This window comes from Alligator mississippiensis, chromosome 1, assembly GCF_030867095.1.
Source record: "Alligator mississippiensis isolate rAllMis1 chromosome 1, rAllMis1, whole genome shotgun sequence".
NCBI classification, from domain to species: Eukaryota; Metazoa; Chordata; order Crocodylia; family Alligatoridae; genus Alligator; species Alligator mississippiensis.
In genome coordinates this window covers 459,699,958-459,713,923 of record NC_081824.1, presented here as the reverse complement: position 1 = coordinate 459,713,923, position 13,966 = coordinate 459,699,958, and the positions used below count along the sequence as shown (strand labels likewise).

The window sequence follows — 13,966 nt, the reverse complement described above, 5'->3', positions numbered from 1 at the left end:
ATAGTGAGGAGCCCTAGAGAGGGGCCATGTTGAGGAGCCCGAGACGGGCATAGCAAGCCCGGCTGCAGGCTAGTGCGGCAACACCCCTCAGACAGAGGCAAGGCACTGCAGTTGCCCCAAGAAGACAGGGAGTAGCAGCGCGGTGAGCCGGGGTCAGAGAGGGCACCCGTGCAGTTGGCCCCTAGGACCGGAGGCCCGCTAGAGAGAGTCCCTGAGCGGGACCGTACCGGCAGGGAAGTCCCAGAGTGGACGAGAGTCCCAGTAAGAGGCTGGGTACTAGAGAAAGGCCAGAGTGGGCTACACTATAGAGGAGGCCCGGGAAGCGGGCGTGCAGACATACACGTCTATTACATCTGCGAGGCTTGGGGCGTGGTATCAGGGGAGGTTGGAGCCACGCATAGCCCATAAGGCTAGGGTGTCCGGGGAACACCCACCATATCAGGAGACCCCGAGGGGGTCCGGAAGAACCGCGGGGACAGAGGTCCCGAGTAGCTGTGCCCAGGGAGTCATAGGCAGCCTCCCAACTATATACATATGTTCCAACAAGACGTGGCAGGCGAGAATTAGAGGGTGCCTTGGGCCGGCCTGACACGGAGCGAGGGACCTCAAGGAGATCACGGCCCTTCGTGAGTGCCCCGCCGTGACAGTATATATGTTTATTTGTAAATAAATATATGCATTTATACATGGGCAAATATATTGAATAAATGATGATTAAAGAGACAGGAAAGTAAAGAAAAATATAGGATGAACATTGCAAAAATTGTTCTGACCAACAGTGTCATGAAACTGTTGAACTGTCTCCAAGGAAATTAGTGGAAAGCTGATTACTAGATACATTTGAAAATCACCCTGGACTGAATAAGCTATTGGAATAACCCTGATAAAGCTAGTTAACTACAAATTATAGAAACTAGGCATGGACAAGCACTATTCACTTACAGCAGGGCTGTCAAACTCATCTGGCCCCAAAGGCCAGTTCAGGCCCATGGACCCACTCCCTAACCCTTCCCATGCAAGATCCACCACTCACAGCACTCCCTTCAACCAGTCCAGGACTGTGCTGCACACAGCACCCACTCCAGACAGTCCAGGGTGGACACAGCATGCAGCGCAAGTCCCAAACTGGCTGGAGCAGATTCCACATAGGGTGCAATCCTGGACCAGACACTAGATCAGGCATGTGAAGGACCCACAGAGCCCATCCCCCCACATACTGGATCTGGGACCCACTTTGGCTGGACTGTGCCATACACAACAGCCACTCCAGGAACTTCACTGTGCATGATGTGCTCCCCTTCCCCCTCATCCCACCGGGCTGGAGCAAGTGCCACATGCAGTTTGCATCCTGGACTGGCCAGAGAAGTTGCCATATGTAGCGCAAGTTCAGACCAGCTACTGGCACTGGATCTGGCATCCAGAGCAGGTCATGGACCAGCCCTGCACAGGGCCAGCATGCAGAGCTAGATTATGTGGCTGACATCCCCAACTTACCGTATTCATGTACAAGTCCTTAGCTATTTGTAATTTTTAATTCCACGCTAATTTTCAGATTATTCAAGCAATGAAGCTTTTTTTTTTCCCCTATTTTCTGTTGCACTTGCCCATGGGTGGATCTAGAATTTTGAAGAGAGAGATGCAGATGGTGAGGTGCGCATTATATATATATAATGGCATTTCATTTTAATCATAGAAAAATGTGCATTTTGGAAGCAGGGGTTTAAGAAGAAAATTTTGGATTTTTTTTATTGATCAGCAAAAACTAGGATCCCCTGATCATTACATAAAAGATGACACACATTTTTCTTCAGGTAAAAATAAACTAGAAGCTTTACTAATATACTGGGGGGCTAAAACTTTATTATTCAGTGTAAGGTTGAAGCAAAAACAATTAGAACTTCATTAGAATGAGTGAAAAACCAATCTGCAGGGCTGTGAAAGAGGAGCTTAATTACCAGGAGCAGCTAACAGACAGCTGAATGGTAACAAAGGATGGATAGATTGGTGGACATCAAAACCATTAAAAAGGAGAGAGGGTCATTAACTCCTGTGGAACAAAGAGTTTAGAAAAGATCTGGTGGGTGATAATGAGCCATGAAGTCAATTGACTCCCTTAGCACTGCCTGACTAGAAATGCTGCTGCTATTGGCAGGTTGATGGTTTTAAACTTTGGGTGCAGCAGGAATCAAAGACAGGTGCACCATCTCCCTACCCTGTCTCTCCCTCATCACGGTGGATCCACCCCTGCACTTGGTCTACGTTTGGATGGTGCTCTACAACCAAATGGAGCTGAACTGTACCATCGATATTAATGCAAGTATAGATTCTGAATAACCTGAGTGTATTGTTCAGGTCACACAACTACATTAAGTAGGCCAGATCTAGCCCTGGCTTCTGTGTGTGATTGATGCACCTGTCTAAAAAATGTCTTGTTTAGTGTAGTTTTTATATGACCCTGGATCATGGTTTAGCCCATACGAAGAGATTTCTCTCCATAAAATGGAGTTATTCCTAATTAACATACGGGTCAGTAAGAGGATAATCAAACCTAAAGTCTTTACTTAGGCACCAATATTTCATGTCTCTAAATAGTGGCATTTGGAAATATTAATAATTGAGCAGAAACTATACATTTCAAACTATCTTTCATGAGAAGAACAGGTCCTTAGTTACCATAAATCAACACTGAATTCACTGAAACTACATTGGACCAGTTGTAGGCAACTAGGGAAAGGCAGCTGTGGCAGACATTTCAGCCTAAGTTTGAAAACTCCAGTCTGAAAAAAGCTGTTTTCTGGTTTCAATTATTATCCCTGGGCTGGGGTATAATATTGGTGCTGAAAACTGCCCTCAGGTAGAACTGCCAATAAAAACCCAGGGTAGAATATGATCTTTATGTAGAAACTAAACTTTCATATTGTTTGTTAAGGGAGTTACTATTATATTCAAATAATGGAAAAAATTGATACTAACAAACACTGCTTTTTTTTCTTAACTTTCTCACCCTCATTTCTGTGTTTCTCTCTCTCTCATCTTCATGTCTGTCTTCCTTTTCCAAACTGAAAATCCTACTTTTCCCATTTAAGAAAACCACCAATACTACAGCAATTGAAGACTTTAAACTGTCATCAGCTGACCTGATGATAGACCAATCAGATTATGGAAGAGCACTAGAATTCACATTCACCAAGTCATTTTGCCAGGCTACCTGCAGACTCAGGCAAACAATACTGGCTTAGTTTACATTTGGTTTATGTCTGGAAATATATGGAAACAACCATTCAAGCTGATAGTCCCAATAAAGAGGTGTCTTTTGCAGTCCTCATAAAAAAAAAAACAGTCCAACTTTAAACAAGTTTTAAACTATGGAAACAACCACTTGCACTGAAAACTCCAATCAGACAAGGCTTTCTATATGCCCAGGTCCCACTGAACATGGCACTGTATTTCAGGGTGATGAGAGTTTTAAATGATATACTGACAATATATATGATGATGACCCACTCTGTCTCCACCAAAAAGCCATCAGTCTAATAGTACTAGGCTAGAATCCAGGAGTCTAATAAGTTCAAATCAAACCTCTTTCCCCTGATAGTCCTTCTCTGTAGCTAATGGCACAATTGGGCTCTGAAAATTTAGTTTAATTCCCTTCCCAATAACTTCTGTACTGCCTGTGCCTTAAGAGCTTGTTTGTAGAATCTGAGTTCCCCAGAATACTACCTGTTCAGCTGAAACCAACAGTAGCACCATGCTGTGCGTGAATTTTGCATTAAACACTTCATATATAAAAGTGCAGAAAAATACTTACAGTATTTTACAATACTGAAATAATGTCTGGACTTTAGCAGGAAGTTTGTTTTACTCTATAACTTAAGTGCATGATAATGAATGTCTAGACATAGGGATGGTACAGGAAGGTGAGCGCCCACACTTGAAAGGGTTGCTTCTCAATAAAAGGTATAATCAGAGGAGGGAGTTTAAAATCATAGTTATTTCACACAGCAGAGCATACATGCCAGAAATCAACACAAAACACCGTGAGTTGACTCCCTTGCAAGTTCAGCTTTCACAGGGCCTAGGGAACTGAAAACATTTGAAATAAATAACATCAAGGTGTGGCAGGAAAGGTAGAAAGGGAAGGTGTGCTGTGGAGCTGGAGAGGGGACAGGAGTTGAGTGGTCACTAGGAGTGTCATGGCCACACCTGGGCAATGATTCTGTCACACTAGGATACATGATTTCCATTATTAGTGGTAATAATGGCATGACATACAACACTCAAAATGAATCTCTAACAGCTTTGTTAATATGGTAATCAAAATAACCAAGAAAATGATCATGGCTTGATAAATACAATAGTCTGAATGGATACATGATGGAAATAAAATAATGTACTTGTAGACTATGAGAATTTTATTGACACAGTAAAAACTAGTTATGTTCTGGAATCACTGAGAAGAGTTGTAATAGCCTTGTTGCAGCTATTGCCTCAAATAGAAAAGAAGCCAGAAGAGAACAAAAGTGAATATTTTGTTTTCCTAGACAGACAGATTATCAAAATTCATAATCATTGAAAATTTGGGTTGGAAGGGACCTCCAGAGGTCATCTAGTCCAACCCCCTGCTTAAGGCAGGATGATCTCTATGATCTCTATGGCAATCATCCCATACAAGTGGTCATCTAAATTATTTTTAAAACTTACACAATCAACACTGTTGCACAACTACAAGACATATTACCCAAAATCACCAAGATCACCCTAACCTATTATAAATATAGTAAGGGTACAGCAGCTGTCACAAGGGTTGTTGAAATATCCTTGAGCAGTTCAAGGAAGAAGGCCATGCCCCCTGGCCATAAAGGAAGGCAACTGTCTCCGCCCACTTCCCACCGCCTACTCCCCCCCCCAAATTCTGTACCAGTCTCTGACCATGTGACCATGGGGTAAAATTCCTTTCCTGAAGCTGGGAGTAAGGCGCCCACATGTGCACCTTACAACATACCCCCCTAACATACCCTATTGTGCCTTGCTCCACCCTTCTGGATGGAAGGGCCCTGCCCAGCCAGCAGCAGCTTCCAGGCAGGGCTCCTGCTGCAAGCACCCAGTAGGAACCTGCTTGGCTTCCTGGAAGTCCAGTTTGCTCAGGGTATCAGGTAGGGAAGCGACGGGGCTGGTGGGGCAGGGTGGAGTTGCAGCTGGGCAGAAGCATGGAGCGCAGCATGGAGCCTGTGCCCAGGGGGGAAAGCAGCAGAGCAGAGCTCAGCTGGGCAGGGTAGGGGTGTGAGAGTGGGGGGTGTAGGGACTCGCCCCATGGTGTGCAGCCCCCGCTGCTGGCAGCAGGTGAAGATGTCAGGGCACCTATGCCCAGTGCAGGCACCCAGTGGGGTGTAGGGAAGGGGGAGAACAGCCTGCCCAGCTGTCTCTCCTGCCAGGGCTCTGCACCACACACCACGCACCTGCAGCTTCCACGCTCACAGTGGGAAAGCCCCATGCTAGACTCTGCGGCAAAGCAGGGGGTGAGGCTCCCTCCACTCCCGGAGGAGTCCGGGGACCTGCACAGCAGGGGGTGGGGAAGGCAAGAGGCTCCAGTGTGAAGTTTTCCTCACTGTGAGTGCTGGGGCTGCATGCACATGGAGCGGAGCCCTGGCAATAGAGGCAGGCAGGCAGGCTGTGCCCCGCCTCCCGCTGCCTATGTGCAGCACTGGCCGGAGTCATGCTCCACTGGGTGCCTGCGCTGGGCACAAGCATCCTGACCTCCCTGCGTGCTGCTGCTGCTGCTGCCAGGCAATGGGGCCTGCACACCATTGGAGAAGTGTGTGGGGGTCCTTGCACACCACACCCTCCCTCACACCCCACACACCCACACCCTGCCCCCCACAGCCCCCCCGACATACCCTCCAGATACACCCCAACATACCCTATTCCCCCCTACACAGCCACACCCTCTCAACTCCCCCACACACACCCATACCCCACCATACTCATACACACAAACCTCAGCCACACCCCACCATACCCACACAATATAAAAGAGTGACACTTTATTTTTTTAGTTATTATGCAATGCCTTCTATATACAGTACACAATCACAAGTCATAACAATTATTTTTGTAATGAAATTAAAATATTATAGTAGGTGTTTGACCTCTAGTGTATGATATGGTTTTTTTTCTGGTTCTAAGATGGCAACCCTCCCCTCCCAAAAGGAGTATTGTGGGGGTGCAGCAAGGGGAGGGACTTCTGGTGGCAAAGGTCAGGGGCTAGGGGGCAGGATTTCCAGTCACAACATGGAGATCAGGGGGTGGGGCTGTCAAGGGGCAGGGCTACCTATGCAGCCCCCAATAGCTTGCCAAAACTTGTTAAGCGGCCCTCCACCTGAAATAATTGCCTACCCCCCTGATCTACAGGCAACCAACATTGTTTATGAGGTATGTTTCAAAGGTACTTGGCTCCCATTGGCTTCAAAAGGACCCACACAGCAAAGGACAGAATTTGGTCCTCAGTGTGCATAACTGCAAAGGTCATCAGAGGCCATTAAACCTCACCATAGTCTTTGACCTTCTACAGCATTTAATTCCTCAGGTTGGCTGTTCCCTATTTCCTTTTGTATTTTAATTTGACCAAGTGACCTTTTCTCCTTTTACTAGGCAGTAGGTTAATAGTATGTTTTCATTGTGTCCTTCATGTTTCTGAATAGTACAATCAAATCCCCTATTAACCTTTAGCTTTCTATACTAAATAAGTTAAATGTTTGTAGTTTCTCATTTTATGTCATCCTAACCAATCTAACTGCAATACCTTTTCTGGAACTTTTTAGTTTCAACTCTGTCTTTCCTGGATGCTACAACCATAATGAAATGTAGCACTCCAGAGAAGTGCATCTTTAGACTTAAAAAAAAAAAAATTATAATTTCCAGGCTTTCATTCCCCATTCTAAGACATTTGAGTTTATTTGGGGCTTTTAAAAAAATTTCTACATATACCTAGGTACTAACAGGATTTGAAGAAGGACATACTAGGTGAGTCACCAGCAACCTTTTTAGGTTGAGAGCCATGAAAACCCAGCTCAGGTCAGAGATGGGCAGGTGCTAGGACCCAGCTACCTCCAGTTCTCCCTGCTGCAGCACAAGAAATGCATCTGATGTCGCTGTTTCTCCCTACCCTTGGTGGCTACCGTTGGCAGCTCCAGGATGAATATGAGCCGCCAATGTAAAGAAGCGATCAGTAAGGCTAACCGTAGCTTCTTGTGCATCTACAGATACATCACAAGCAGGTCCAGGGAGCTGATCCTTCCCCTCTATGCAGCATTGGTAAGGCCACGGTTGGAGTACTGCATCCAGTTCTGGGCGCCTCACTTCAAGAGGGATGTGGCTAGCATTGAGAGGGTCCAGAGGAAGGCCACTCACATGGTCAATGGGCAGTGGACCTAAAGGGCCTGAACCTATTCAGCCTCCACAAGAGAAGGTTGAGAGGGGATCTGGTGGCTGTTTACAAACTCCGCAGGGGAGACCAGCAGGAATTGGGGGAGGCTCTGTTCCCTTGGGCACCACCCGGGGTTACTAGGAATAATGGCCACAAATTGTTAGATAAAAAGTTCAGGCTGGACATCAGGAGACATTACTTTACAGTTAGGCCTGCCAGGCTCTGGAATGGGCTTCCAAATGAGGTGGTACTCTCCCCTACCTTGGGGGTCTTCAAGAAGAGGCTGGACAGATATTTGGCAGGGGTGATATGACCCTGGCACCCATTCCTGCCTGGGGCAGGGGGTTAGACCTGATGATCTGTTTAGGTCCCTTCTGACCCTAAGCACTATGATACTATGATACCCCAGCATGAGAAGCCCCTTGCACCATTGGATCCAGCCCATGGGTTGTAGGTTGCCAACCTCTACAACTTATGCCACTAGTCCAATCAAGACCAGCACAGGTTGATTTTCTACATTTTTCTCATATTTTGTCTAGTCTAGTTATAAAGAATCCCAAGAAATTGAAATTTTTTTGAAAAAGTATTTCACAGTCACCAAGAAAACTCTTACTAATGTTGAGACAGACTTTCCTTTGTTTGGATGCAGTCCCTTTAGGGCCAGTTAAGAATGTTACCATTAAAACTGTGTTTATCATAGTATCATAGAAAGTACCACCTCACTTGGGAGCCCATGCCAGAGCCTGGTAACCCTAACTGTAAAGTAATGTCTCCTGATGTCCAGCCTGAACCTTCTCTCTAACAATTTGAGGCCATTATTCCTAATAAACCTGGGTGGTGCCATGGGGGAACAGAGCCTCCCCCAATTCTCACTGGTCCCCCCTAGTTGAGTTTGTAAATGGCAACCAGATCCCCTCTCAGCCTTCTCTTATGGAGGCTGAATAGGTTCAGGCCCTTGAGACTCTCTTCATAGAGCCTGCCCTGCTGCCCCTTGAGCATGTGAGTGGCCCTCTGGACCCTCTCAGTGCCAGTCATATCCCTCTTGAAGTGTGGCGCCCAGAACTGGGCGCATTACTCCAACTGTGGCTTGACCAATGCCACAGAGGGGAAGGATCAGCTCCCTGGACCTGCTTGTGATGCATCTGTATATGCATAACAAGGTGCAGTTAGCCTTACTGATCGCTTCCCTGCATTGGTGGCTCATGTTCATCCTAGAGTCAACAATGACTCCAAGATCCCTTTCTGGCACTGTGTTGACGAGAAGGGTATTCCCCAGCCTATAGGTGTGTTTCTGGTTCCTTCTCCCTCTATGCAGTACCCTGCACTTGTCTGTGTTAAATTCTATCCTATTCTTATCCACCCACCTCTGTAATTTGTCTAGATCTAGCCGGATTCTGTCCCTCCCTTCCAGCGTGCTCACCTCGCCCCACTACTTGGTGTCATCAGTGAATTTGGACCGCGTGCTTTCCACACCCACATCCAGATTGCTGATAAAGATGTTGAACAGTGCAGGCCCCAGGACCGAGCCCTAGGGAAATCCACTGCCCACATCCTTCCAGGTCGAAAATGACCCATCCACCACCACTCTCTGGGTGCGACCACGTAGCCAATTTGCCACCCATCTGACTGTGTAGGCATCAATGCCACAGTCACCAAGTTTTTTTTAAGAGAATGTGGTAGGAAACCATGTCAAAGGCCTTCTTAACGTCCAGGAAGATGACATCCACCCTGACACCCTCCTCCAGGGACTTTGTGACCTGATCATAAAAAGCAACCAGGTTAGTCAGGCAGGACCTGCCCTCAATGAACCCATGTTGGTTGCCCCTGAGTATTACCTCCCCTGCTGGGCCCTTGCAGATGTGCTCCTGGATAATTTTCTCAAAGGTCTTCCCAAGGACCGAGGTAAGACTGACTGGCCTATAATTGCCAGGGTCCTCCTTTCTCCCCTTCTTGTAAATGGGGACCACATTAGGCCTTTTCTAATCTTCTGGTACCTGGCCAGTGCCCCACAAGTGCTCATAGAGCCATGCCAGGGGCCCCGCTATGACCCCCGCCAATTCCCTCAGCACCCTGGGGTGAAGAGCATTTGGACCTACTGATTTAAACACATCTAGCCCCTCCAAAAGTTCCCTAACTAGGTCATCCCTGACCCTAGGCATGGCAGTGCCTCCCCTGGGTCCATCCATAATTCTAGTGGGGGAGATGTCCCGGTCCCTGTTCAGGAATATGGAGGCAAAAAATTTGTTAAAGAAAAATAAATAAATTTGTTTAATGAAAAATAAATGGGTTTTCAAGTGAATGAGGCTTATTGTGAAATGTTATTGAATTTTGCAAAAATAAAAATCAGTGTTTTGTTGAAATACTAAATAGCCCCAAACTCAAACTATTTAGAAGAGCTCTTCCATGGTACCTCTGTGACTTGTAGATTTGTTGCCTCATGTCTGCTCTATAAAGGAGTTTTAATAGATTGACTACATCTCCCATTATCTCCCCTCTCTAAAAGAGAAGACTATGTTAAATCATAGGAAATTTATTCCCTCAAGGGAATGGAACAACTCATCTCTCAAGTTATCCAGAAACAGGGGGATATGAGGACACATGTTAAGAATGAAACTAGATCATCTGCCATGAGTCACCAGGAGGCACACACAAATTGGGCCAACTGAATTAATTTGGGCTTTAAAATTTCATGAGCTACTACAACAAACACATTCCTAACATCCATGCAAGTTGGATGCCTAATTGTCCTTTGAAACTTTACCCCTAAAAATATGATGCAGTCAACAATGAATTTAGCAATTCTATCAAACCACTCGACCTTGTCTCATTTGACTTGTAAAAGAAAAAAGAAGCACACTGCATATTACTCATCGTTCTATTACCCTCTAGACTCGTAGTGATTCCATCTCATACTATTTGTTCAGTCATTTTATTAGGAACTGCAGTCTAACTTATCAGTTTTCCATGCTGACTCCTGAGTCTTTTCTCCTGGCAAATCTGTCAAGAGCTGATCAGCGCATATGAGACATTTAGACTAGTTTCACCAATGTGTATTGCCTTCCATCTATCTCACTTAAATCCCAGCTGCTATCGTGCTGCCTAGTTCCTCAGTACTTTTAAATCCATCAAGTTTTTCTAACCATTTTAATGGATTCTACAAAGCAAAACAACTTCATAGTCTCAGTAAAAGTAACCAGCTTTTGCAATCCTTGTCTGCCATAAATGAACATATAAAAGAGCCACTACTGATACTGAACCTTGGAGTGCCTTGCTGCCATTTCAATTTCTTTCAGTTCTCTGTGTCTTGAAGTCAACACAATTTGTAGCACTAAGCACATAGCAGAATTGGGCCTTAAATACAGGTAAAAATAGTTCTAGTCAAAAAATGCGCCCCAGAAAATTAAATACAGGTTAAAATAGCTCTAAGCAAAAAAATGTGCACCACAAAATTAAAAGAAATACCAAACATTTCAATCAAAAACATGGTTTTGTGCTCAAAGGTATTTATGGGGGTCTCCAGGGGAGTGCTGGATCCAAAGACAATCAGCCCCCCAACCTCCCCACTTTTAGTTAAAACAGCTGGGACCTAAGCTCATAAGGCATAGGCTACAAGAAAGGGCCAAGTTAAGCTGCATGGGCTTATGGGTTTCCCAGGGTGAAAACACAAAGGTGAGGTTACTGGTTGCAGGCTGTGTGGCAGAAAGTCCAAAGACAAAAGTGAAAGGGCACCGCTTCTTCCACACAAAGCTCACTGCTAGAGTCCAGTCGGGGTTTCCAAGCAAGGAAACTAGCTCCTACAGTTGGTTTCAATTGTACTTTGCATACATTTGTGGTAAAGAACAATTTCTCTCCCTACTTGAAACACCCCTGCCATGCCCTGAAAATCTAACACTGCAAAACTGCCAACCCACTAAAACCAAAAATTGGCCGCTCCCACTCTAATCTTTCCTAGTTTCCATCAATGACTCTACTCTGAGGAACAGCTGTTTACAATGAACCCGATCCTGCTGAGATTTAGGCAAAGGCCCCACTTTTGCAGTTCATTTAGTCTTTGCAGGACTGGGATCTATCACAATGTTGTTTCTTGCTGCTTACCCAGTTTTCACTTCTAAGAAAAATTTGTTCCTTACATTTATTGTAAATGAATCATTTCTCAAATGGAAACCCATTAACAGTTCTTAGAATAAAAGCAAGTGAATTAAGTCCATGGCGATTGTCTTTATTTTCTATTTTATTATGTTTTCTAAGGAAACCTTTTCAGGTTAGTGAGACAATTTTCCAGCACAGAAACTGTGCTGACTTGATGCTTGCAGGTTATACTTAGCAAAGTAGTATGCTATTCTAGCCTTAATTAAAACTCTGAATCTTTTTCATTGGAATTAAGGTGAGGCTTGCAAACTAATTTCCAGGATCTCCCTCGGCTCAGTTTTAAATAAATTCATCACTTCTGGGACTTTCCAGTTGTGCTGTTTGTAAGGGCATATTGGATATCCTTGTCTATGCCCCTGCTCTTCTGCACTTCAGAGCTAGAGACTGGACTTTGGCCAAGATCCACAAAGAACTTCGATGAAAAGACACTGAGCTCTGGCACTTTTAAGCTCGAGGTCCCAGTCTGGACTTCACAAAGTTGGACTTCCTTATGGATCCCTATCCATTGTCCTAGGAGTTAGATAGCTAGGAAGAGAATTCCCAACCGGCAGAACACTAAGACCACTGAAAACCTCACCGAGGAAATATCCAAAAGAGGGGTGGATCTGAAGACCACCACCCCTCTCTCAGACTTAGGCCCCTACCTGCAACACTGAGTGAAGTGCCTTTGAGACTGCAATTCATAGCGCATTTAGGTGCAAAAGTAATTCCAATGGACTGCCAAAAGAGACAGTCATGTCCATGGGCAGATCTGGAACTTTTTAAAGGGAAGTGGAGACGGTGAGGTGCATCGTCACATATAAAAACCGCATATTTTTCTCTGAGTAAAAATAAACTAGAAGCTTTACTAATATGCTGGGGACCTGGAGCTATATTGAAGGAAAAACAAGTTAAACATCAATGAAATGAGTTAAAAACTAATCTGCATGGCTGTGGAATAGGAGCCTCATTTCCAGGAACAGCTAACAGACAGCAGAATGACAGTACAAAGGATAGCCTGATTGGGGGAACATCAAGACTATGAAAAAGGAGAGACGGTCATTAATAGCTGTGGAATGAAGAGTTGAGAGGAGATCGGGTAGATTATAATGAGCCATGAAATCAATTGACTCCATCAGCACTGTCTATCGTGAAATGCTGCTGCCACTGCCAGGCAGTTGGTTTTAAACAGGACCAGGAATCAAAGTGGGGGGTGCAAGTGCACCACTGCACTCCCCACCCCACCCCTGGATCTGCCCTTGGTCATGTCCTCTTGTTGTATAGCATTTAAGTGGTTTGAGCACTCATGCCAGCAGCAAGGGACCTGGTTTGTAGCCCTTTTCAGCCTGAAAGGATTTCAAACCCACACCTCATATCTTTTCTAGTCTTCTGGATGTGGTTTTGAATGAAAGTGGCCCTAACTGCTGTGTTTCTGCGAGGTATGCTGCGAACACAACCACTGCATCAAGCTTCTCTGGGAACTGAGGCACAGGGATATCATAGGCAGGAGGTAGGACTCAGCTATGGCAAGGTGGTAACTTCTCCATAGAAGTGCAGTATCAGAGCTTTAGGTGCTTTGGAGGCACCAGGGACTACGCAGACTTGATGCAGTTATGCAACCCTCTGGATCACTCTCTTGTACTTAGATATCTAAATTCTGCTTCAGTTGCACATTAGCCGCCTAAGTGCTGTTGTGGAGTTGTGCCCTAATACTGTTCAGATATCTACCTCTTGAGCAGGCAGCCAGCAAAAGTGTTTCATGGTAGCTCTGCCCACCTGGCAGACAGCTGAAAGAAGGAATAATATTATGAGCTGGCCTTTTAAGTATCATGCCACTTTGGGTCTTCGGGGTCCTGTTAAGAAAGCAAGAGCATCTTTTTCTCAGTCAGCCTGAGAACAAACAGAAAACAACAATTAAAGGAATCAAAAGAAGAAATGAGCACAAAGCTAAGCATGTCAAAGACTTGTTCATGGATAAATGTCAGAAAACCAAATATTAATGGTGTTGGTCTTTAAAGCTATGCTACTTTTATAGCAATGCTACTTCAATCATCCTGAAAACAGATGCAGTCTAATTCCCAGAAACACAAGCTTTTATATAAACTATGTAAAATATTTGATTATTTCACAGTTTTGGTGAGCTGAACGTACATTCAAAAACCACATCCCGCCGCAAATAACTAGGAACTCCTCAGCCTCTTGCCCTGACCTTTAAACCAAAACTAACGTAAACCTGATTGTACTTTGTAACTTAACTCAGAAACACTACTTTCACCAAGTCTCTTTCAGATCCTTAGTTTGTTAATTAAAAATGTTTGTTTGTTATCAACCTGTTAATCCTGGAAAACTCAGCTTGAGATCCAAAATAATATCTAGCAACTCCGTAGCATTTTAGAGCAGCAGATCATGAAGCAC

The 13,966-nt window shown here is 44.9% G+C and overlaps 1 protein-coding gene across 4 annotated transcripts in view; it reads right to left on the bottom strand.

Moving 5' to 3' along the window:
• The window catches only part of DLG2 (discs large MAGUK scaffold protein 2), a 1,595,452-nt gene that overhangs the window by 1,284,424 nt on the left and 297,062 nt on the right, over nucleotides 1–13,966 (bottom strand). The gene's annotated exons all lie outside the window — the stretch shown is intronic.